Source organism: Rhodnius prolixus, unplaced genomic scaffold (genome assembly GCF_049639745.1).
Source record: "Rhodnius prolixus isolate KJV_2025 unplaced genomic scaffold, Rpr scaffold_2, whole genome shotgun sequence".
Taxonomy (NCBI): Eukaryota; Metazoa; Arthropoda; class Insecta; order Hemiptera; family Reduviidae; genus Rhodnius; species Rhodnius prolixus.
Genome location: NW_027411592.1, coordinates 44,967,703 through 44,990,585, shown reverse-complemented (window position 1 = coordinate 44,990,585; position 22,883 = coordinate 44,967,703). Strand labels below are relative to the sequence as shown.

The 22,883-nt window shown below is 34.2% G+C and overlaps 1 protein-coding gene across 9 annotated transcripts in view; it reads left to right on the top strand.

Moving 5' to 3' along the window:
- The window catches only part of LOC141449739 (discoidin domain-containing receptor 2-like), a 556,155-nt gene that overhangs the window by 158,065 nt on the left and 375,207 nt on the right, over positions 1-22,883 (top strand). Inside the window, exon 1 of one of the 9 annotated variants that reach the window (XM_074119465.1) lies at positions 397-630. The exons of the other annotated variants lie outside the window; for them this stretch is intronic. The gene's annotated coding sequence lies outside the window, so the exon portion shown is untranslated. Of the gene's footprint in view, positions 1-396; positions 631-22,883 lie in introns of those variants that run through there. 9 annotated transcript variants of the gene reach the window in all.

Genomic DNA, 22,883 nt, shown 5'->3' with positions numbered 1-22,883 from the left:
ACTTGTTACATTAATTTAAAACACAATTCGCATTAAAACTATATATCACGCACTAAGTATAATTTACATACATTTTATAAAATACTACTTCACGTTAACAATCACTTATATACACCTATTAAAATTCAAGTTAACAAAGAGATAACAGTAACGAGTTAAAATTACCGCCACTAACTGGCCAGGGAGATCAGCTGGTAAGTGAAGATTATCTCAGCGGTGTGACCAACTTTTTTTTTTCATTTATTTTCATTGGTAATCTACAAAAATAAAATTTAAATTGTGAATGTGTAATTAGCAAATTAGGGATTTTATTTCATTCATAAATAAAAAAAAGTTGGTCACCCTGTTTAGATAACCTTCTCTTACCAGCTGATCTGCCTGGCCAGTTACCGGCGGCCATCTACAATTCGTTAGTCGTGTTTGTTTATTAACATGATTTTTTAAGTGAATTTCAGTGCGTTTTAAAATGAAATAGTATTTTATAAATTGTTTTAGTTATTCTTAGTGCGCGATGTACAGTTTTAGTGCGAATAGTGTTGTGAATTATTTTAACTAGTGTCAAGTGTCAAGTGCTATAGGACTGGTGATCTATTCAGACTGGCAGATGAATTTTTTTATTATTTAAACAAGGTAAGACTTCATTATTAATTATTTAATTTAGTATCAATTGTATTTTTATTATTCTTGCATGGAAATAGCATGTTATCATTTACTTATTTCTTACAAATTAATATTCCGTACGTTCAGTGTTTGTTAATTATTTAATTTTGAATTCTAAAAAAATTATTTACATTGATTTCTATATCTTTATAACGTATTCTTCAATCTTATCTTTTTAATCGACTATAAGTACTAAAAAATATTTTTGATAAACTATAAGTTCTAAATTTTCATTTTGTTTCTCTTAAGTATTTTCTAAGCCTTTTTGATGTATTCTATAATTTTTTCTTTTTAATCAACTGTATGTTCAAAATTCTTTATTTCCCCAAATTTGTTTTAGGAACTGAGTCCTAAATATTTTTTATATTTTCTTTGATGTTTTGTTTCTAATCAATTGTAAGTTAAAAATTAATATATTTGTTTCTCGTTTTTTTAAAAAAAAAAAATGATTTCTAAACCATTTTAATGAATTCGATATTTCTTTTAAATCGGCTATTACTTCAAAATTACTTTACTGTGTTTCCTTAAATTGTTTTTTGGAATGGATTTTTATTTTTTTTTAATGTACGAGTATACTTCTTTCCTTTTTAATCGAGTATAAGTTTAAGTAACAAAATTGGATTCTGGTGTAGAGAGTTTGAATTCGCAGGAGATTGGATCGTTTAGCTGTCCCTTACAGTTCGAATCCGTACGTTCCATATGGGTACTAGTAAGGCATTGTTACAATTGTCGTTTTTTATTCATTAATGTTAGTTTAGATAGAGCGTCAGTCCAGTTTTACCATTTCATATCCTACCAGCAATAAGTGAAATTAATTATTGAGGTGTACTTATTAACATATTTCTTCAACTTTGAACTTTTGGTTGCAATATGTAATGGCTAGTTCAACTTAATAAAGTTCTATTATTATTTGAATTACTCAAATTCATGCCGTGTATCAAATTTAACGAAAGATTTGGGATACTTTTATTTTGTTTGTCCTACTTACAGTTGACTATACTGATAACTGTGTATAAGGTGAAAACTATGATCTTGAGAAGTTCTTGCGTCAGCACTATGGGCAAATTTATTATTCAATAGTTGCTTTCAAATTATAATTTATTTTTGAATGGGTAGGATCAGAAGCAATCCTTTTCTATTTTATTTTATGTAAAAGATAAAGAAAGAGTTTTAACAGAGTTCATTTTTTATTTATAGAGGGTCGTTTGAAAAGTCAGTGCAAAAATAAAAACTACTTAATTTTTTGGGGTAAACCTTTTTTATTTTTCAACATAGTCTCCTTTTAGGCTTATACACTTCGTCCAACGCTGCTTTAGTTTGTTGATCCCTTCCGAATAATAGGATTTGTCCAAGTCTGAAAAATAGCCATTCGTTTCTGCAATCACCTCCTCGTTTGAATAAAATCTTTTTCCCGCCAGCCATTTCTTCATATTGGGGAACCAATAGTAGTCCGAGGGAGCCAAGTCTGGAGAATAGGGGGAGATGTGAAACGAGTTGGAACCCTAATTCCATTAATTTTGCGACCACAACTGCTGAGGTGTGAGCTGGTGCGTTGTCGTGATGGAAAAGGACTTTTTTGTGGGCCAATCGTGGGCGTTTTTCTTGCAGCTCGGTTTTCAAACGGTCCAATAACGATGAATAATATGCACCTGTAATAGTTTTACCCTTTTCCAGATAGTCGATGAAGATTATTCCTTGCGAATCCCAAAAGACAGTCGCCATAATCTTTCCGGCCGAAGGAACGGTCTTCTCCTTTTTTTGGCGCAGATTCCCCCTTGGTAACCCATTGTTTAGATTGTTCTTTAGTCTCAGGAGTGTAGTGATGTATCCATGTTTCATCCACAGTGACGAAACGACGTTTAAAGTCCTGCGGATTCTTCTGGAACAGCTGCAAACCGTCCTTGCAACACTTCACACGATTTCGTTTTTGGTCAAGCGTGAGCAATCGCGGCACCCATCTTGCGGATAGCTTTGTCATGTCCAAATGTTGATGCAAAATATTATGTACCCGTTCATTCGAGATGCCCACAGCACTAGCAATCTCACGCACCTTCACTCTTCTGTCATCCATCACCATATCATGGATTTTATCAATGATTTCTGGAGTAGTAACCTCAACAGGGCGTCCAGTACGTTCAGCGTCACTTGTGCCCATATGGCCACTCCGAAAATTTTGAAACCACTTATAAACTGTTTTAATAGAAGGTGCAGAGTCACCATAATGTTTATCAAGCTTCTCTTTAGTCTCCTGAGGCGTTTTGCCTTTCATAAAGTAGTGTTTAATCAACACACGAAATTCTTTTTCGTCCATTTTTTGAAAATCACTCGACTTCCTCGATTCAAACGAATGCCAAACACAAAGAAATAGACCGATCTAGCTGAAACTTGGTGTGTGTTCTTCCAAGAGATGCTACTAACTAAACATAACCTCGATACGCGCCAGTGGTGCTCTCTCTCTGACTTTGCACGGACTTTTCAAACGACCCTCGTATTATTGTTAGAAATGCCGTAAACCTATTTTCTTTTAAACGTTTTGTATTTTCAGTTATGAAATAGTAATGGATTTTGTTTATAAACTGCACAAACGCAAACTCCTTACTAAAAAGGAGTTGCGTCGTTATAAGCAATAAATAATAAGTTTCGGTATATTTAGTATATTAAATTTTTAAGAAAATCACGGTCTTTGAGCGAAATCCAAATATCACTAAAATTTTAGCCCTTCCGAATACGCTACCACTTTTTGTCCCCAGGGAACCTCAAAACAGTATTTTTGGTAGAAAATCAAAATCTAAAATCTATTTCTTTGCAAATAAAAACTAAATTATACAAAAAAATTTACTGCCAACTGCACAAGGTCAGTTGGTAAAGTTAATCATTATTTATTTTTTTCCTAATTATTAATGAATAGAAGATGAGAGAGCTGATGTAAAAAGCAGACTAGGGTTAATTGAAAGTACTAAATGTTCAATTAGATGATCATGCCATTAATTCAATTGGAATAAATTTAAATTTATTTTGTGTCACATCCCCACCACATATTAAAACTGTAATAATGATTGGTATTGATTTTATGCAAAATTAATACAAGAGTCTCTTATATTCTTTTCTACAGTCCTAGTATTTAGTTGGTTAATTGAATACAATGAATCTTGTACGGCTTATTGAATAACTGTTGGTAATTTGTCTTTATATACAACTGCTCGGTTAGATATGAATTATTCATGCTATATTTTTAAATAAACAACTGAAAAATGTCATTGTTCTGGTTTGTCTATTTAGTTTAAGTAGTTAGAATTGTTCTAATTGATAATATATTTCTGTTTTATCAGGTTTAAGTATTCAGTTTTTTTTGTTTAACCAATTTAAAGTAGGAAATATATGCACTAATTATTGGAGAGTATCAAATCTTACAAGGGTGTTAAAGCTGGGTGTTTGAAACTTTCGTAAATTCGCTATTGGCTAATGATTTCCCTCCTAGCTGTTCGTGTTTTTAGTCAGGTGTACTGCGTATATTTGGTGAGCGTGCGTGAGCCAGAATTGGTAGCTAACCCAATCTCAGCTTCTTGCATCAACTATATAACCTTAGTAGGCTTTTTAAGAGGGTTAGAGGTGTCAGAGTGGATGTTCCTTTTGTTTTTACCGTGGGATTACCCTCAAGAAGTTGAAAATGCTGAAGAAGTAGCAAATCCTCTGCACTTTACCAGTAGTTCTATGCAATCCAGATTTTACATTTTATTATTGCAGAAATAGTTGAATATTGCGCATTTGAGAAAAGTTTTTTTTCACCCCCTTGTCCACTTGATCGCCCACCACCCCCGTGTGAGCAAAATTTGGCCTCAGGAGAGTGAATACTTAACTACCCGCAATAAATAACTTCTTTTTTTTTTTTTGCCTTTTTTTTGGCATTGGCTGTCGCCATACAGCCAGCATCGTCTAGGTGCTTATCACTAGAATATCATTCACTCTCCATTCTTACTTATAAATACATTCGCTTCACACATTCATCCCCCTACGAGTATGTACAACTATTTACATACAAACTCACAACTAATGGATAGATCAGTACTCTATATTCCTGCCATCCTTATAGCTTAACCGAAATTAAAATCACGTAATCCTTCTCTAATCATTTTCTTCCATTCATTCTATAACTTTTAAATACATTCATATTTCATTGCTAGCTTTGCTATAGACTTAAGCACATAGATGTTGGTGGAGAATATTATGTCTTCGTAGCGAAATGGTGCATCTAAATACCTGTATATGTCGTCAAACATTAGTTTCCTTTCTACACACATAACGTGGACATATCATTATTATATGTTTGAAATCCTGCTCCTCATTGCAATCTACGCAAAGAGGAGAGGACCTTTTGTAGATCCTGTGTAGATACCCATAAATAACTTTAATCTGCTTTAACGTTCCAATTTTTCAAAGCTCCAATAAAAAATAATGACTAATTTAAATTCCGTATAGAATTTAGAAGTTAATAATTCCTTTAATTTTAAGCAACTTAATTTGAGAGTGACTGGCGCCTCGTATCTAGTAAAATAAGTTCTCACACCAAGAAGGTGTTTATGATAAGAAACAACTGGCGGATGTTGCCGTTGCTCCTACTGTTACCTCTTGATTTAAATATAAACATTTTTTTCCCCTTCACTTCCTTCTAGCTTTCTTTAACCACAATAATTAAGGTTCGACGTTGTAACAAAATTTGGTTGGCTATAAGAACTTGGGTTAGTTTGTCTTGCTAGTACTGTTCAGTGTTTCAGGACCAGGGACTGGTGTAAGTTTACAGGTGTCTAGTAAATACTCGGTCATGGGAAACACCGCCCATATGGCTTAAGATTATTTCTCCTATAATATATCCCCTCCACGACTATACCCTAATCTGATCCTTCTACTGTAGCAACTGTTTTCTACTTCCGGCGTCGGCATACAGCTTCTGTTTGTCGGCGCTTTTTTAGCCCTTCCACCACACTCGAACTGGAGTAAAAGTAGTTTAAGTGGCTTTAAATGATGTTAATATGATTGAAAATAATTATTTATTATAATTATTAAGTAGGTAATGAAATGTTTACCCCTTAACAGCGGAATTATTAAGCAATAGTTTTAAATGATTCAGAGGTGCCCAAATACGATAATGTGCTATAAGTAATCTCATCAAAAACTTACAGTTTAAAAAGTAAAGTAATAAAGGTTTAATTATCGAAAAAAGGTACACAAATCGATTAAAGGCATTAAAATAAATATTGGTCCAGATCCTAAATGTTTTTACCCGTTTTCATCCAACCTCTATCATCAGAGGATCATACATCCATCCTTTTTCTTGAACTCCAAAATATTGTGCCATAGGAGAAACGGACTGGTGTAGTTTATCGTTTCAAAGTTATGTAAAAGTAAAGTCTGTTCCTATTTTTTATATTAAAATCTATAGCCTATTTTTTCAGGCCATTTCACATATCGCATTTCATCAATATTTCGGGCAACTTGGATACCTGGCGCTTTAGGTCTCCCTATTATCTTTTAGTGCATTTTTAAATTTATTTTTTTGTTTTGTTTCTGTTTTCGCCATTTATTTTGTTGCGCTAAACTTCTTAATTAAATGACAAAGAGATCAGTGATTCTGTTTTTCTTTATTTACTATTAATTGGCATCATAGCTTCTTTTAAATTTCTTGGTAAATAGAATTGTTTTCTTCCTCGCAGTCCAACATTATCGCTTATTAATGGGTAATAACAAATTAATAATTTGTCGTTTGAAATTTTCAAATAATTGAACTTAATTCATTGCTCGACATCAAAAACAGAACTAGCCATGCGCCAAGCACAGGTAGGCGATCATGTATGAACATGCCCTACAATAGAAAGGTCCGAATATAAAACTCTTTTCTCTACTCTTGTGTTCGGGTCAATACGCTGTCCACTCGGTTAGATGTATAAATTTTATTTTGATAACGTATGAACTTTCTTCTTTATTTGTGCTGCAATCAGCGCGTTGACGCTATAAGTAACAATGATAACGTGAACGGTACAAGTAAACGAGTGGAGAAGTTACCCAGTGGTAACAAACCAAAACACTGAACTTATTAGTCACTCTCTTCACTAAAGAAGAGGCCACTGTCTTTCAAGTCGTCTTTGTTGGGTTGTCAAGAAGAGTTCTAGAAGAAAGATTTTGACCTAGAGGATTCGCTTGTGATTGTAGGTTTTGTAATCTGTATCGGCTTTAGCAGCGTAAGTGATAAAAGGAATGTTAAGATCTGAATATATAAGGTGGTAAGAGACGTAAAAGGGAGGGTTAATTAAGTATTTTAGATTATAGAGATTGGATTCTTTGAAGATTGGTGCGCTTGGTTGAACCCCTCAGCTCTGGTCCAAGTGACCAGATGGGAATATAAGCTCTTACCAATTACTTATTACCTAAAATTATTGTTTTTTGTTCGTACCTTTTGCATTGAAAATGTGTAAATGTCTTTACTTTTAAAAATACTTTACTAAAAATAAAATAACTAAAATAAAACTACTTTTAAATTTTCTAGTAAGAAATTTAACCACTAAGTCAAGTCAGGGGATATAAAGTTATTTTATTCTACGTACTCGTAGAATGAAGACGGAAGATATCATAACACAGTATGTTAGAATTGTAAGATAGCAGATTACACTTTCGGTCTATAATCTGTCACTGCGTCAAAGTATGTTGGGTAACAACCTTTAAAGTTAGAACACACCTCCATCTTCTATTTGTCGTTTTGAATAACATAAACTTTTGTTAGAAAGTCCATGTAATATGTCAGAAATTTATCCTTGTAGCTTGCTTTTGGAGGAATTCTGAAATTTTTTAAGTTAAAATCAAAACTTTCTGCAGGAAAACTGATTATCTTTAATGATAGAAAACAATTACGAAACCGGTCTCTAAATGTCTGAGAACAAGCATGCTATTTAGATAGAATCTTTTGGTTATTTTGTACAGCGTTGCGATCTAACCTTTGTTTTTTCACTTGTTCAATGTTACGCGCAGGATACAGGATCCCTGCCCTACAGCAAAGAACAAATCCTTGTTCGTTTTTAGAAGCAAAAAAAAAAAAAAAAATAGGATGCTAAAGGTAAATCATAGCCTTTTATGATAGAGTTCTAGAATTATTAAATTTAGTTTCAATGGGAAAAATTATAACATGTAAATGAACATTTCCTTTTTCATATATAAGTCCTGTATTGCCAGCACTTTATCACCCAACTTGTTGAAATTTAATGCATCGTTTATGAAATATGTAGTAAAAGTTTTATATCTTTGCTTGGTACAAGATCGCAGTACAGATCATCTAGTGGTTGGGTAGGGTGATGAAAATGAATGAACGACTTGTCTTCTATATTAGACCTTATTATTCGCCGAGAAACTTCTTGGTGGTCTTAGAACGCACAGAATATGCGTTCGTCTTGCAACAATGAGTGCAGATGTCTACTTTTCATTTTATGTGTGGTTTCTCTATATTCAACAGTCTGGTGAGCATATTTTATGTCTTGTGGCTGTAAATAACTGCTCTATCTTAAAGCGTGCCCAGTTTCAACGTAACAGTTAAGATAATATGAATTCAAATATAGCTTTTTAGACACTTTTTTTTTTTTTTGTATAGACATATCTCTTGTAGATTATTGATGGCCAATAGAATTTATTAGATCGTATTTATTAGTTTAGTTTTCAATTTTGTTCTACTGGCTTTAAAAGTTAACAGAACAAAAAATCAATACCAGGTGCCTCATCTTTCTCAACATGTACATGCACATTCTTGTTCCAATTTTTGTTCCTTGTATGCTGCCATTAAAATTAAACAATCTTTGACTCATCAATAAATATGGAAACAGCAAATGGTTCTTCAGAAACTCACTTTTTTAATTTAATTTTTTCAATTTAAAAAAGCTTTTAAAGTTATTAATTTTAAACAATCATTTAATATGAGCCTGAAATGATGTTATCATCCAAAATTGTCTGGCTTTATTACCGTCATAAAAGTTGAATGGTAATTATTTTTGTACCAGAATGGAGCCGGTGACAAAATGGCTGACACAACTTTTGATTAATTAGTTGTAACTAATAGTTTTATTTTCATCGCTAACAACGTGAGGTAAAAATAGTCAAAGCCATCCTCCAGATGCTGTAGTACTGTTTTATTCTCCTCTTCCAGGCTAGACCAAAATTATTAATTTAAACAATATTTTACAGCACTAATTAACCGAATAGTTCTCTTCTAGTGGATGCCACTTGTTTCTACTAAATTATATTTCATTGTACCTAAGGGGTCGGCCCATTATTCTACTACTAATTATGACTTCTGGTAAATATCTTTTCTGAGTAGTTCATGTCAGGGGGTTAGTTTAAAATAAAATTTGAATCTAAAATTGTAAATACCTTGTCATTGAATATCATATAACTGATTACAAAGTAAATTAACCTCAACTTTCTGAGAATTTCTGTATTCAGCTGCTTTCTAAAGCACATTTATCAGCATTCTAATTTTAAGTTCGTGGTTAGTAAGAGACCTGTGACTATTATTTGAAGCATTTTTCTCAGCAAAGTCTATTTGGCCAGAGATGGTGGACTTTTCTCTGAAGTGCTACCTGCTACCATTTCAGAGAGATAGGAATAATGAAGTGGGGTTTTCTGAAATTCCGGATTTACACTAAATTAGAAGATAATTGGTCGGTTAAATTTTAAGAATTTTTGAATGTGTAAATGAAAATCAGATGTAATACTAATTTTTAAAACACAAAGAAGTGTTAAATAGCTTTTATAAATTTAAATGGTGCGAGTAACTTGGGTGAATTACTTGGAGTAAAGAATCAAAGGCTGATTTGCGCCTTTAGGTCTGGAGTGGTTAAAGTGGCTGGGTGTTCAGAGAAAATTAGAGTATTCCAACGGTAGAGAAGAGTTTGGCGAGGGGTATTTATGCTTGGTGACATCTGTCGTCCGTTTGATCAAATTACACAAATAGTGCTAGCGAAGGGGAACATTTGGTGAATTGTAGAGTTAGCGAAAGGACGCAATGTAGATGAGAAGGTAGGTTGCTAAGTGGGTAGTCAGGCTGGTAATACAATAATCCAAAGGATTAGAAGCTAGTGGGTAATCAGTGTAAACCACTCGACTTTAGAGAAGTCTCCCAGAGGAAGAGCCTGCAGTGCCACCTTCAGGCAAGCTACAGAACCGCCCGACATCAAGCACCCAACAGCATCACTCTCTGTTTTAAACTACTTAAAGCCTAAGGGATTAATTACATCGCTTGTTGAGACAACAGTTAGGTTCTGGCTGCTTTTTGTCCCGGGTCTGTGATCGTTTTCTCTATTAAGTACATGCCATTTCCCGGTCTGACTTGTCAAGTAAATACTGATGTTGAAAATTCAATCTCTTGTTTTACTTCAACTCTTTCAAAACGGGAACACTTTTTATAAACAATTTACGTGTAAAACCATTTATTTTGCACTCTTGTATTTTGTTATTAACAATATAAAACCAACGTCAAGACCTAGGTTCTGCAAATGGTAACAAAACATTTGAATAATAGTTTAAGATCTGTCAACTTAATTTCGTCAGAGTTTAGGTACTCTCAATAAATATAAAATCGCGTACAGATTTTCAAAAAGAGTACACAATTTATTGCTAATTTAAGTATTATTTTTTAATTTTACATTCCCAGGGCTTATTCTGATTAATTAACGCTCTACATTAGTTTTTATTACATAATTTTAACTTTAACATTTTATTTTTTTCTTGGTTGCTAGCATAAATACTGTGTTAACCTTGAAGGTTAACTGTTGACGTTTTTTTCGGTTGTGTTCCAAAGATGTTAATATACTCGTAAATGGGGAAGTCAGTGAAGCTAATTTTCTCTCAGATTTTGTTCTTTCAAATAATCTAACGCCAACAAGGGAAAAACAAAACTACTTTTCACTAATATTTCAAAAATATGGAAAGTGTTACGTTTAAAATTTTTAAGCGAAACACTTTTCATCTGTATCCTTTTTTATCCCATTCACGCCAAAAGCACTCAATATACGAGGGTCGTTTGAAAAGTCCGTGCAAAAATAAAAACAACTTAATTTTTTGGGGTAAACCTTTTTTATTTTTCAACATAGTCTCCTTTTAGGCTTATACACTTCGTCCAACGCTGCTCTAGTTTGTTGATCCCTTCCGAATAATAGGATTTGTCCAAGTCTGAAAAATAGCCATTCGTTTCTGCAATCACCTCCTCGTTTGAATAAAATCTTTTTCCCGCCAGCCATTTCTTCATATTGGGGAAGAAATAGTAGTCCGAGGGAGCCAAGTCTGGAGAATAGGGGGGATGTGAAACGAGTTGGAACCCTATTCCAATTAATTTTGCGACCACAACTGCTGAGGTGTGAGCTGGTGCGTTGTCGTGATGGAAAAGGACTTTTTTGTGGGCCAATCGTGGGCGTTTTTCTTGCAGCTCGGTTTTCAAACGGTCCAATAACGATGAATAATATGCACCTGTAATAGTTTTACCCTTTTCCAGATAGTCGATGAGGATTATTCCTTGCGAATCCCAAAAGACAGTCGCCATAATCTTTCCGGCCGAAGGAACAGTTTTCGCCTTTTTTGGCGCAGATTCCCCCTTGGTAACACATTGTTTAGATTGTTCTTTGGTCTCAGGAGTGTAGTGATGTATCCATGTTTCATCCACAGTGACGAAACAACGCTTAAAGTCCTGCGGATTCTTCTGGAACAGCTGTAAACCGTCCTTGCAACACTTCACACGATTTCGTTTTTGGTCAAGCGTGAGCAATCGCGGCACCCATCTTGCGGATAGCTTTGTCATGTCCAAATGTTGATGCAAAAATTCGAGATGCCCACAGCACTAGCAATCTCACGCACCTTCACTCTTCTGTCATCCATCACCATATCATGGATTTTATCAATGATTTCTGGAGTAGTAACCTCAACAGGGCGTACAGAACGTTCAGCGTCACTTGTGCCCATATGGCCACTCCGAAAATTTTGGAACCTCTTATAAACTGTTCTAATCGAAGGTGCAGAGTCACCATAATGTTTATCAAGCTTCTCTTTAGTCTCTTGAGGCGTTTTGCCTTTCATAAAGTAGTGTTTAATCAACACACGAAATTCTTTTTCGTCCATTTTTTGAAAATCACTCGACTTCCTCGATTCAAACGAATGCCAAACACAAAGAAATAGACCGATCTGGCTGAAACTTGGTGTGTGTTCTTCCAAGAGATGCTACTAACTAAACATAACCTCGATACGCGCCAGTAGTGCTATCTCTCTGACTTTGCACGGACTTTTCAAACGACCCTCGTAATTTGACGGATCTTTATGTATAGAATGCTAATTACATTTTATTGAAACGCAACCATATTTTATTTCGATATATACGCAATTTTTGTTTATTTTTTTTTTTTTTTGCGTGCATACCGATTTATTTTTTGTTGTCTTCTCGTTGTTTCGGTTAAGTCAAGAGGCTGTAAGGGAATTTAGAAACCTCCTTTTTTCTTAAGGAGTTTAGAAACCTCATTGAGATGAAACCAAAACTTAGGATCTTCTGCATCAAAAAATAAATATTTTGCATATTAATAACCACATAGCTGTCTGTCACTTCCTTACACATAGAAAAGTGAACTTGAGTATTGTGGCTAACGCGACTAGTATCGCAAAATAAGATAAGCTTATAGAAGATTTTCGAACAAATTATTAAGACTAATTTTATTAAAATAAGTCAATTAATAAAAGGGTCTTTAAATTTGAATTTCCTTAGATTTCATTATTATTATTTTTTAACCAAAAAAAAGTAAAAAATATGAGCTTTAATGATTTAAATATATAATATGGCGCTGTGGCCCTCAAACGTCCTAAGCCGCCTCAATTAGCTACCTCCAATCTGCACGCTCTTGTACTTTTAAGCTCCCATCTCCGTACTCTCGTTTTTCCCAGATCTTTCTTGACTTCATCTAGCCTCCTTAATTTTGGTCTGCCATTCATTAAAGTCTCTTCATTAAATGATGGCTGCAACTAAGGGTTCTCGAAGTTCTGCATTTTTTTCTGATTCTTCAAGCATTTCCTTCACACATTAAGACCGTAAATTTTTTTATAGTTTTCTCTCCCATGTATTTAGAGCATGTCCATAATCTTTGGTCATTACTCAATTCTCTCTAGTAAATGTCACGTCGAGTATATTGATTGTCTTATGTGATAGACTGCCTTGATGGAGTTTTAAGTTTCAATAATAAATCTTTTTAATATGGAAAAATTGTTTACGAAATAAAAATAAATCCTCCCGAGCACTTGTTATTTAAATTCTTTAAAGTGACAAATTTGTGGCAGCTAACGAAATATTGTAGAGCAGAATTTGAAACCATATACATTATTGATTATCTAAAATTAATAATAATTCATTTTTCTTTTGTTATATTATTAAATAAACAAGGGTTTGTCTATGGGTACATTAAAAGCGTTCCGCTTTGTTTGCAGAAGGGGGCATCCACTCATGTGGCCCTTGACGCCTAATATGACACTATGGGCCCATTAGAAGGCCGAAGGCAAACATATTGGACCACTCCTACATGAGCTGGACCAAAAGAGACGACAGTTGTAGCTTCTTCAAATATAACTAACACATAGTGACGTGTACATAATCACTACAAACAAACCTACGACTGAAACTCTCGCATCTTTATATATATATATATATATATATATATTGCCGTAAACCTACTCCATTGATAAGTGCCCAGGTTCCCTCCTCTACCTAGTTCTCTATTCTAATCAATTGATATGTAAATCCTTGTTCCAACTGTAAATGTGGCCTCGTGAGCGTATTGTCACCATAGTACGATCAAAGTTAATCCATAGCGGCTGCCATCCCAACACCGGTAGTCTCTTTGATGTTCTAATGGATTGATACTCTGGCTCTAACCCACCACCCTTATACCCTCTACCCACTTCATCCATTTCATGTTGTGTCCACTCTGACTCTCTATATAAGCTGGATACAGTTGTAATTCATTTCACGTTTGTAATTCTGTTACAGTGCCCGGATTGTGTCGATCATTTGTATAACTCTTCTCACCGACTAGATTATTAACAGATTTATGAACTTAATCCAGTTTTGTTAATTGTGACGGTTAATTTAGATTTGGTCACTAATTTTATAATCATATTACTTTCTTAACGCAAAAAAATAAATTATAGTTTGCTTATTCGAAAAGCATACGTTCTCAATTTGGTCTGTCTGGAACACTCGAGATTGGAATTAAAAAGAATTTAGTTAAAGATGGTAATTAACTATCAAATTATTTCGCTTCTGTAATGAATTAAAATCAAAATCTGTTACAGCTTCCTCTTATTTCAATATTAAACCTTCTTTTATTAGGTGGACCATTCAATATAATGAAATTCAAAATGTTTATTGTATGGTATGTTTAATTTCCTTTTAAAGTCATGAAGAATATGTGCTTTACTGACCATCAATAATGATCTAAACATACCGTTCATTATGGAGTTCCTATCATCTCGGTAAGAAAATGTTTTCCTATTTCCGTGGACAACCTAATCGATCCATCAACTCTCTTCTCATACTCTTCCCAACAATCTTGTTCGACATTTTGTAGCGGCGCTGGCCGCTCGGTTTCTTCGACCATGGAGGTCAGTAACAAAAAGTTACTGTTAGAGAATCACCACTGGGCACTTAACTCCTCTCACGTCTATGATAAGAGTATCAGCTGATTTACTTTATTGCAAGTCTTTATTATGGCTCTGCAGTTGTAAATTATAAATGATTTGTTTTAAAAAAAATATTGGTTTTAGCTTCCCCCAGAATCCTTCAAAATCACTCTTATCAAACGAAAACTATTCAAATATGGTAACATTACAATCCTAGAGGAGCGTGCCAGCGCTGAATGGTTACTCTTATCACGTTCTCCCGGTTTTGACGCTGAGCTACCTTGGTGACACATCATGAATTATACATCCTGTACACACACTCATTTTCTGATGTATAACTCTGTACAATTGCAAATAAACGTAAAATAAGAAGACATACGTAGACTGAAAAAAATTCTTAAGGGTCATTATCCGACAAAACCATTCTTAAATTTTAATTTCGGCTAGATAATATTCTTCCAAAACAAAATTTGTTTATAATTTTTTAAACTATATTTTTGAACCCTTGTTTTATGTAGTAAACGTTTTCTACAGTACTGTAAATTTGCTCTGCAGTGCTATTAGTATAATATCCGCTGGTAACTAATATTTGTTAGAAAGGTAGCTATAGAATAATAATCAAAAATATATTTATCGTAATTATTGTCCCAAACGTCTGGGCATTATCACTTGGATATTTTAACTACGAGGGTCGTTTGAAAAGTCCGTGCAAAAATAAAAACTACTTAATTTTTTGGGGTAAACCTTTTTTATTTTTCAACATAGTCTCCTTTTAGGCTTATACACTTCGTCCAACGCTGCTTTAGTTTGTTGATCCCTTCCGAATAATAGGATTTGTCCAAGTCTGAAAAATAGCCATTCGTTTCTGCAATCACCTCCTCGTTTGAATAAAATCTTTTTCCCGCCAGCCATTTCTTCATATTGGGGAACCAATAGTAGTCCGAGGGAGCCAAGTCTGGAGAATAGGGGGAGATGTGAAACGAGTTAGAACCCTATTTCCATTAATTTTGCGACCACAACTGCTGAGGTGTGAGCTGGTGCGTTGTCGTGATGGAAAAGGACTTTTTTGTGGGCCAATCGTAGTGATGTATCCATGTTTCATCCACAGTGACGATACGACGCTTAAAGTCCTGCGGATTCTTCTGGAACAGCTGCAAACCGTCCTTGCAACACTTCACACGATTTCGTTTTTGGTCAAGCGTGAGCAATCGCGGCACCCATCTTGCGGATAGCTTTGTCATGTCCAAATGTTGATGGAAAATATTATGTACCCGTTCATTCGAGATGCCCACAGCACTAGCAATCTCACGCACCTTCACTCTTCTGTCATCCATCACCATATCATGGATTTTATCAATGATTTCTGGAGTAGTAACCACAACAGGGCGTCCAGTACGTTCAACGTCACTTGTGCCCATATGGCCACTCCGAAAATTTTGAAACCACTTATAAACTGTTTTAATCGAAGGTGCAGAGTCACCATAATGTTTATCAAGCTTCTCTTTAGTCTCCTGAGGCGTTTTGCCTTTCATAAAGTAGTGTTTAATCAACACACGAAATTCTTTTTCGTCCATTTTTTGAAAATCACTCGACTTCCTCGATTCAAACGAATGCCAAACACAAAGAAATAGACCGATCTAGCTGAAACTTGGTGTGTGTTCTTCCAAGAGATGCTACTAACTAAACATAACCTCGATACGCGCCAGTAGTGCTATCTCTCTGACTTTGCACGGACTTTTCAAACGACCCTCGTATCTATTCGAATTGAAGGGCCTAATCTTGTAGGAACCCTAAACTTCTTAAGTAAAATTAAATAATTAATTGGAATAATAGTTACTCAGACCAGTCTAGGGTGCTAATCGCTCCTAAGTCTACATTCCGTCGGTGATCAACATGACGCCAAGCCAAAGCAAAAGTAACTTCTTTATTGGTGATGTGATCTAGATTTTAGGGAACATTTAAGACGTGTAATTAGCTCTAGTTTGAGAAAGATTGCAGAGGATGCAGTGGTTAATATACCCAAACGACCAAACTCTAAATATTAGAGAAATAGCCTCTTTTACATTACATGAAATGATTTTGAAAGGACTGAGTCTAAATATATGAAGTTATATTAAGATTATGTATCCACTAGATTTCTAGGTTGTGTGTGGTCAGAGTATTTCAAGTAAGGGCCCCAGTTCTAATTAAAGAATAATAATTTCATGAACTGTCATGTTAGCAACAAATTATTGCTACGCGATTGATAATATTTGCGCTTAAACGCTTCTAATATGACCACAAATCCGCAGCAAAGGCGATACTAAATGACAGAATGTGAAAAGATCATTTACTCCTTCGAATTAAGTAATTTCGATTTATGGAAGTTCTACTCAGTAATGACAATGCTCCAGTTTACTTAAGACGTCTTCTAATCTTAGTATCATCATGTAAGCAAAATATTACCAGTCTAGGAAAGATTCTTAAGTCCTATGAATATATATTTTTGGTTTAATTGCCAATAATTGCGTACAAGGTTAGGATGGTCTTAGTTTTCCAAATTCTGTATAGAATCTCCTTCTAGGCGCCATATTCACTTTTCAGTAAGTACCACGACAGCTATTGCTTTATATGTAAAGTGTAAGCGCTATATTGAGAAGAACTCTCCACTGACTGTAGATCCACTTTTCGTTTGAAATTACTATATATTTTACAAACCTTTCTCTTTTTCTAGAAATACCACCTTCGCAATATATTTTTGGTTACTTTATCCTTATATTAATGTGGAACAGGCGGCAATTGATTGAGGTCTTCAAGATGGTACATTAAGCAGAATTTTGGATTCGTAGTGTCCTCAAGCATAATCTTGATGGCCAAATATAGTAAATGGTTGATTAGTTTTGTTACAGCTTTTGTCATTTCGGTAGCAATCTTCTTACTTAAAGGGCTGTTCTTGACTTAGTTCAAACGAACTGTCATTAGGGCAAAGTCAACGTACAACCTTAGGTTTCCTAGGCGACTAGACTGTGCCCAGGTGTTCCCTAGGGTTAATGGCTAGACCCTTAAGGTCGGTAAACAACTTATAATTACCTAGGGCTTACACCAAACTACTTATACCGCACTCTATCCGACATTATCTCTTGTTACCCTGGTCTGGTCCCTTACTCTGGATACATTTTAAACCTTTTAAAGCTGGTATCTTCCCTTTACTAAAGTGAATATTATAAATACAATATTTTGTCAATCATAAATTTTATCATTATTTGTTCGTAACGCCATTTCACCAGAATTATTAATATTATTAACTTCACCTACACTTAAAATCATGCTTCTTTTAATTTTCTTCCTTTTCCTAACTCTAAAACACAAGGAAAAAATGGAGTTTGAATGTATTGTGGTCATGCCACTTGTTCTCTTGGATTCTGTGATGTTTATGTCTGTTAGTAGAAGATTCTTAAGTCCAACTTCACGGCTTAGCTACTTTTTATTTGTTGGAATTATATTAACAGTAAAGTATAATATCGCCCTCGTCTGCGATACGTAATTTAGTAGTTGCAAATTAAGCATCACCTGAAAAAATAGAAGATTACAATATTATTTATATAGTTTTTACGATACTTGATTTTATAAAAAAAAAATGGTGGCAGTTATTTCCCAGCCTTTGATAAGACATTCTATCTGAGGAATCTTGAGTTTTGGCGAATTTAGAAATAACAAAAAAAAAAAAACCTTTACGCCCAAGTTTCGAAACTATATTTAGTTCTTCTTCGAGGCTAGAAAGCAAAAAAAAAACACCCTCATCTCTTGTCCTTGGTTTTGTAGCAGTGCAGTTGGACTATATTCATTTAGAAAAGTTGTCATAAAGGATTTTTATTTCTAAACTGGCCAAAGCTGAAACTTGCGGATAATAATGTGTGAGAAGTAAAAATCTACCAGTTTATAAAATCGCTATGTTAATTTGATATATAGATAATAAAGTTCTATTTTTTGCTTTTTTTTTGTAATTCAGCACAAAGCCATCCAGAATTGGCTTTTTGAGAAATATATTTGAAACAAAAAGAAAGAAGAAAAAAATGGTAATAAAATAAAAAATTAAAGAATAAAAACTAGAAAATACGTACAGGGTGATAACGCAGATGTACGCTTAGGAGGATATTTGTTCATTTCCGTGCAATTTGTCTAAGTCTGGCGGATTTTCTAGTGCTTTATCTCAGAGTTGGATCTCTTTAACTCTTTTCTACATGCATAACCTTCTCAGTTATTTGGATTTCAAAGGGCTTATTGTTTTCCTCGCTCTGCATGGCGCTATCGGTACCAATTAGTCCTGGAGTTCGATTACTGAAACAAAATTTATTTATATTATTAAGTAATTCGTCTATCATTTTTTTATTTTTATTTTACGTATTTCTTTTGATTTATAATAAAGTACTATTGCTTTATATATTACATATATAATACTAGCTGAAAACTCGTGCTTTTCAGATCCAACTACTCGAGACATTTAAATGGAAACTACTTCTAGTAGTGAGAAGATATTTCGCCCTACGTCACAAAACTCACCGAATTCAAGGACATTCTATTCATCAAACAATAAGTGTTACGAATAGTTACTGCCACGACTAATTCTTAATAGTTTAATTTTGCGCTTGGACTTCCATTTCTGACAACTTCCTTGCTTTGAGATCAAAATCTAACAGTAAGCCTGGAAAACTGACTGAACTCTTTTTTAAAATTAAATTAGATTCCCCAAAATTTGTTCATTTATATACTAGACTTCATTTGAGTTATAAGATTTGTGTGTTGAAGAATGCTAAGTCTAGATTGTTACCTTGGTGCTAAAACGTGCGGTAGCAAAGTGCATTTTATAGTAAATATTCGTTCCAACTATATTCCACTTTCTTTCAATAGAGGGACACAATTGACGTGGAAGAACTAAGCAAGGGGGACTTAGTTCCCCCTTCACACTTGCCTGCAGGCATGTAACTACATAAAAACACACACGCATTCATCTATACACAATGGTGAAGAAAAAAAGATTAAGGTCGAGGAAGAACGCTTTAAATCACTTTGTTTATTTTCCGCAAAACGGATAAGCTCCTTTCTCTTTATTCCGAAGGTAGGGGAAACCAAACGTTCCCACAATGCAAGGAATCTCCTCTGCCCTTGTAGGATCGATCTTTTCTTTTACCTTTTCGATCCCATTCGGCCTTAGTTATGCAGCACTGGCAGCAGCTTCTTAGTTCTCTACCCCTGTTTGTTGGAGAGAAAAGGCAATAGGATCTGCATTTATTAGGGGGCCTCGCTAACAAGGTCTCCGGTACTGCTGCGGTAGAAATAAGGAAGGGAGTCCGAAATCCCCTCCAGAGTATCGCCCTTCCAGTAGGAATACATTAAGGTACTAAAGAGCAGGAACAAGTGAAAGGGCCTAAGTGAAAGAATGAGACGACTATAGGCATCATTTCTTTTGTCTTTCGAACTTGCCGCTGGGCATCCCTAATGAGCTTTACGTCTTCTACACAAATATTACTAAAAATACAAATAAACAAGGCCGCCCTAAATCTGTTCATCAGAAACTTTATCCATTGTTACTACAGAGTAGCCGTGTTAAAGATTTTCTCCTACCACAACACTTGCTTCTTGTTTTATTGAGAAATACACTAACCTTATTTCCTGCATCAATATATATATATTTTAAAAATTCAATTCAAGATTATAACTTTTTTATTCCTCCACTTGATTGTAATTTAAGAAAACCTAAATACTTGAAAGCACTAACAACTTCAAAATTTCCATTCCTTAAGTGAATGAAAGTCCAGCATATTATTCAAGAACTGCTCCAGATCTTTGTTGCGGCTTCCTTTTCAAGGCTTACTCGGGTTTATCTTCTTTTTTTCTTGCTTATCAAGGTAGTAGATACAAAATGGAGAGAGATGAGCCTAAATCTTCTTTTTCTCCATTAAGATGAAAATGCACCCTTGCAAAGATCTATAGTTCTACTCCTTCAGAGTCATATTTACTGCTAATTTAATATGGACTTATGGCTAGTATGTACCAATTTTTTCTTTTAAAAACTGCTTAAAATAATAAAGCTTGAAGTTAAAAATTATTATTATGTAATTAGATAAGGTTGGTACCAGTTTGTTGTAGTTGAATGTTTTACTAGAAATTGTATTTGTCGTATTAATCCAAGGTTTGTTTAATAATTTCATTCATTTTGGATTATAACTTCTATTTAACAATAGCACGGACTGGTGTACCGCTAGGTGAAGTACTCGGAGCGTTTGTTTGTACTGTACACGCCTCTGATATACCAACTAGCTCAGATACTGTTCAGCAATTACGCTGACGATTCTTCCATAATCTAGGACGCCACAATAGCCTCCTCTTCTCAGTATACTAATTTAAACAATCTAGAATCATTGGCTAAAAGTGTGGAGAATCGAATCTAATCGAAAAATGCCTACAGATTAATTTTCTGTACGCATAACCGACAAATCTTCCATTAGGTCTAAAGTCATTTCCACTTTCTCCTGCTAACTTAATTCGCTACCTTCCAATTTAGATCGTCAAATGAGTAACGTGAAATGCGCACACTAGACTGGAAAGACTTGAATTGAACCGACGAAACATACATATTAGCTTGGCAGGTGCCGCCTCAGACCGCTTGGCTACCGTGGCGCCTTATTGTTATTTATAATTGAAATATGTTTAAAAATTCGAAGTTCAAAAGATGTATTAAGTTGAAATCTTGAGAATCGTAAGAGTGCAGTGTTCAAAGCAGATCTTATTAAGTATGCTGAGACTAAGTATCTTTTTAGAAGTCAATTATTTTATATATTTAAAGTGCATATCTATTTTTTTATGCCTGTATCGTTTTTTAAATGCAGTTCACTAAAGTAAATACCGTGTAATTTAAAAATATCTCGGTATAATAGACTAGGCTGGCAGATAATATCGACCGTCATAAACATTTTAATATTGTTAACGTTCTTGTCGTCTTAATAAAACTCCATAGTTAGTAACCTCGTAGAATTACTGCTAAGTAACATAAACAAGGAAGATGAACTCCGGCGATGTTATCACCATCTCTTAGTCTGAACCGTCGCTGCATTCCCAGTCACGAGACTTACTTGGCTATCCGCCCTACTATCTATGAATTTCCTATCTCATAAATACATATTTATGTATAAGCATTCTCTCAGGAGATTCTGTGCGCTTTTGTTAGTTTTCATGTTGATTCTACTAGAGGAGACTTCTGCAAGAAAGATGGTTAGACTTTTGGGCAGCTGAAAATCGACTCCGTTGTAGCTTAAAGTAAGCTTAAATCTCCAAATTATTCCCTTATGTTGGATAATTTGAAATAACAAATTAAATAATTGCTTTGATTGAAAACATAATTGCTATTTCAATTTACCATATTTGTTAAAAACAATAAAAAAGTTATCTAAAGTATAATTTAATAAAAGAGAAATAATAATAGTCTATATTCGAAAATAAAAGAAAAATGAACAAATTATTTTAAAATTTCAAAGAAAAATGAAAAATGATAATTTTCTACGGGTTTCTGCATTTAATATTTATTTCTATTTATATATATGTCAGGTACGCTCTGTCATTGCCACATTAGGCAGACATTTTTACTCGGTAACTTGTGACTTGTGGTTGTAAACTACCAACTTAAATTTGACAGCGAACGTCCATTTATAATGGATAATCTACAATGACAAGGGTTGCTGAATTGTTTAGGTCGAAAGGTCATAAAGTTCAACAGGGCAATCGTTCGATTATATAAATTTTTGGTTAAATAAACTTTAACGTTTATTCTATATATTATAAATATTGTATTTTGTACTTGAAGAATATAATTACACTAATGTAAGTGTGTATTTTATGATAAAATAATTTAAGACTTGAATTCCTTTTAAGTAATATTATAGGACATATTTTCAAAGATATAAGTGTAGATTATTCTATTTTATTTTCTAAAAACGTGTCAGTTTTTAGTTTAATTGTTTGCGGGTTAATTATTATTCGACTAAAACAGGTGTAAGTCTTATTTTTTCATACCTTTTTTGGGTCAATATAACACTCCTCAAAGAGTACTGACAACAGGTTAAATACAAAAATTTAGATCAGCAGTTGAACACCAAAGAGTAAAATATTTTAAGGGTACTAGTCCAAACAAATCCGCAATACATATAATTAATTCTGTTCCGGACAAAACCCTGAACATAACCTTACATTAACCAGCGATTGGTTATAATACTAAATGAGATTCCTCCCTTTATCTCAAAAATTATATTGGAATAAAGCCATTCGGCCTCAGTTATAGACAGGGCCGGATTTAGATGAAAAGAGGCCCTAGGCTATTCCACTTATGAGGCCCTTTCACCTCCCATTTTTAAGTTTGTAAATTACATGAGAGATAATGAAATACATCACTCTGTGATATACAGGGTGAACCAGTAAGTATTGTCCATAGGCCTTTTGTGTGTATTACATCTGAAGTGTAGTTCAATGACGTATTGGCCAGCTTCATATTCACCACTGTTCTTGAGTGACGT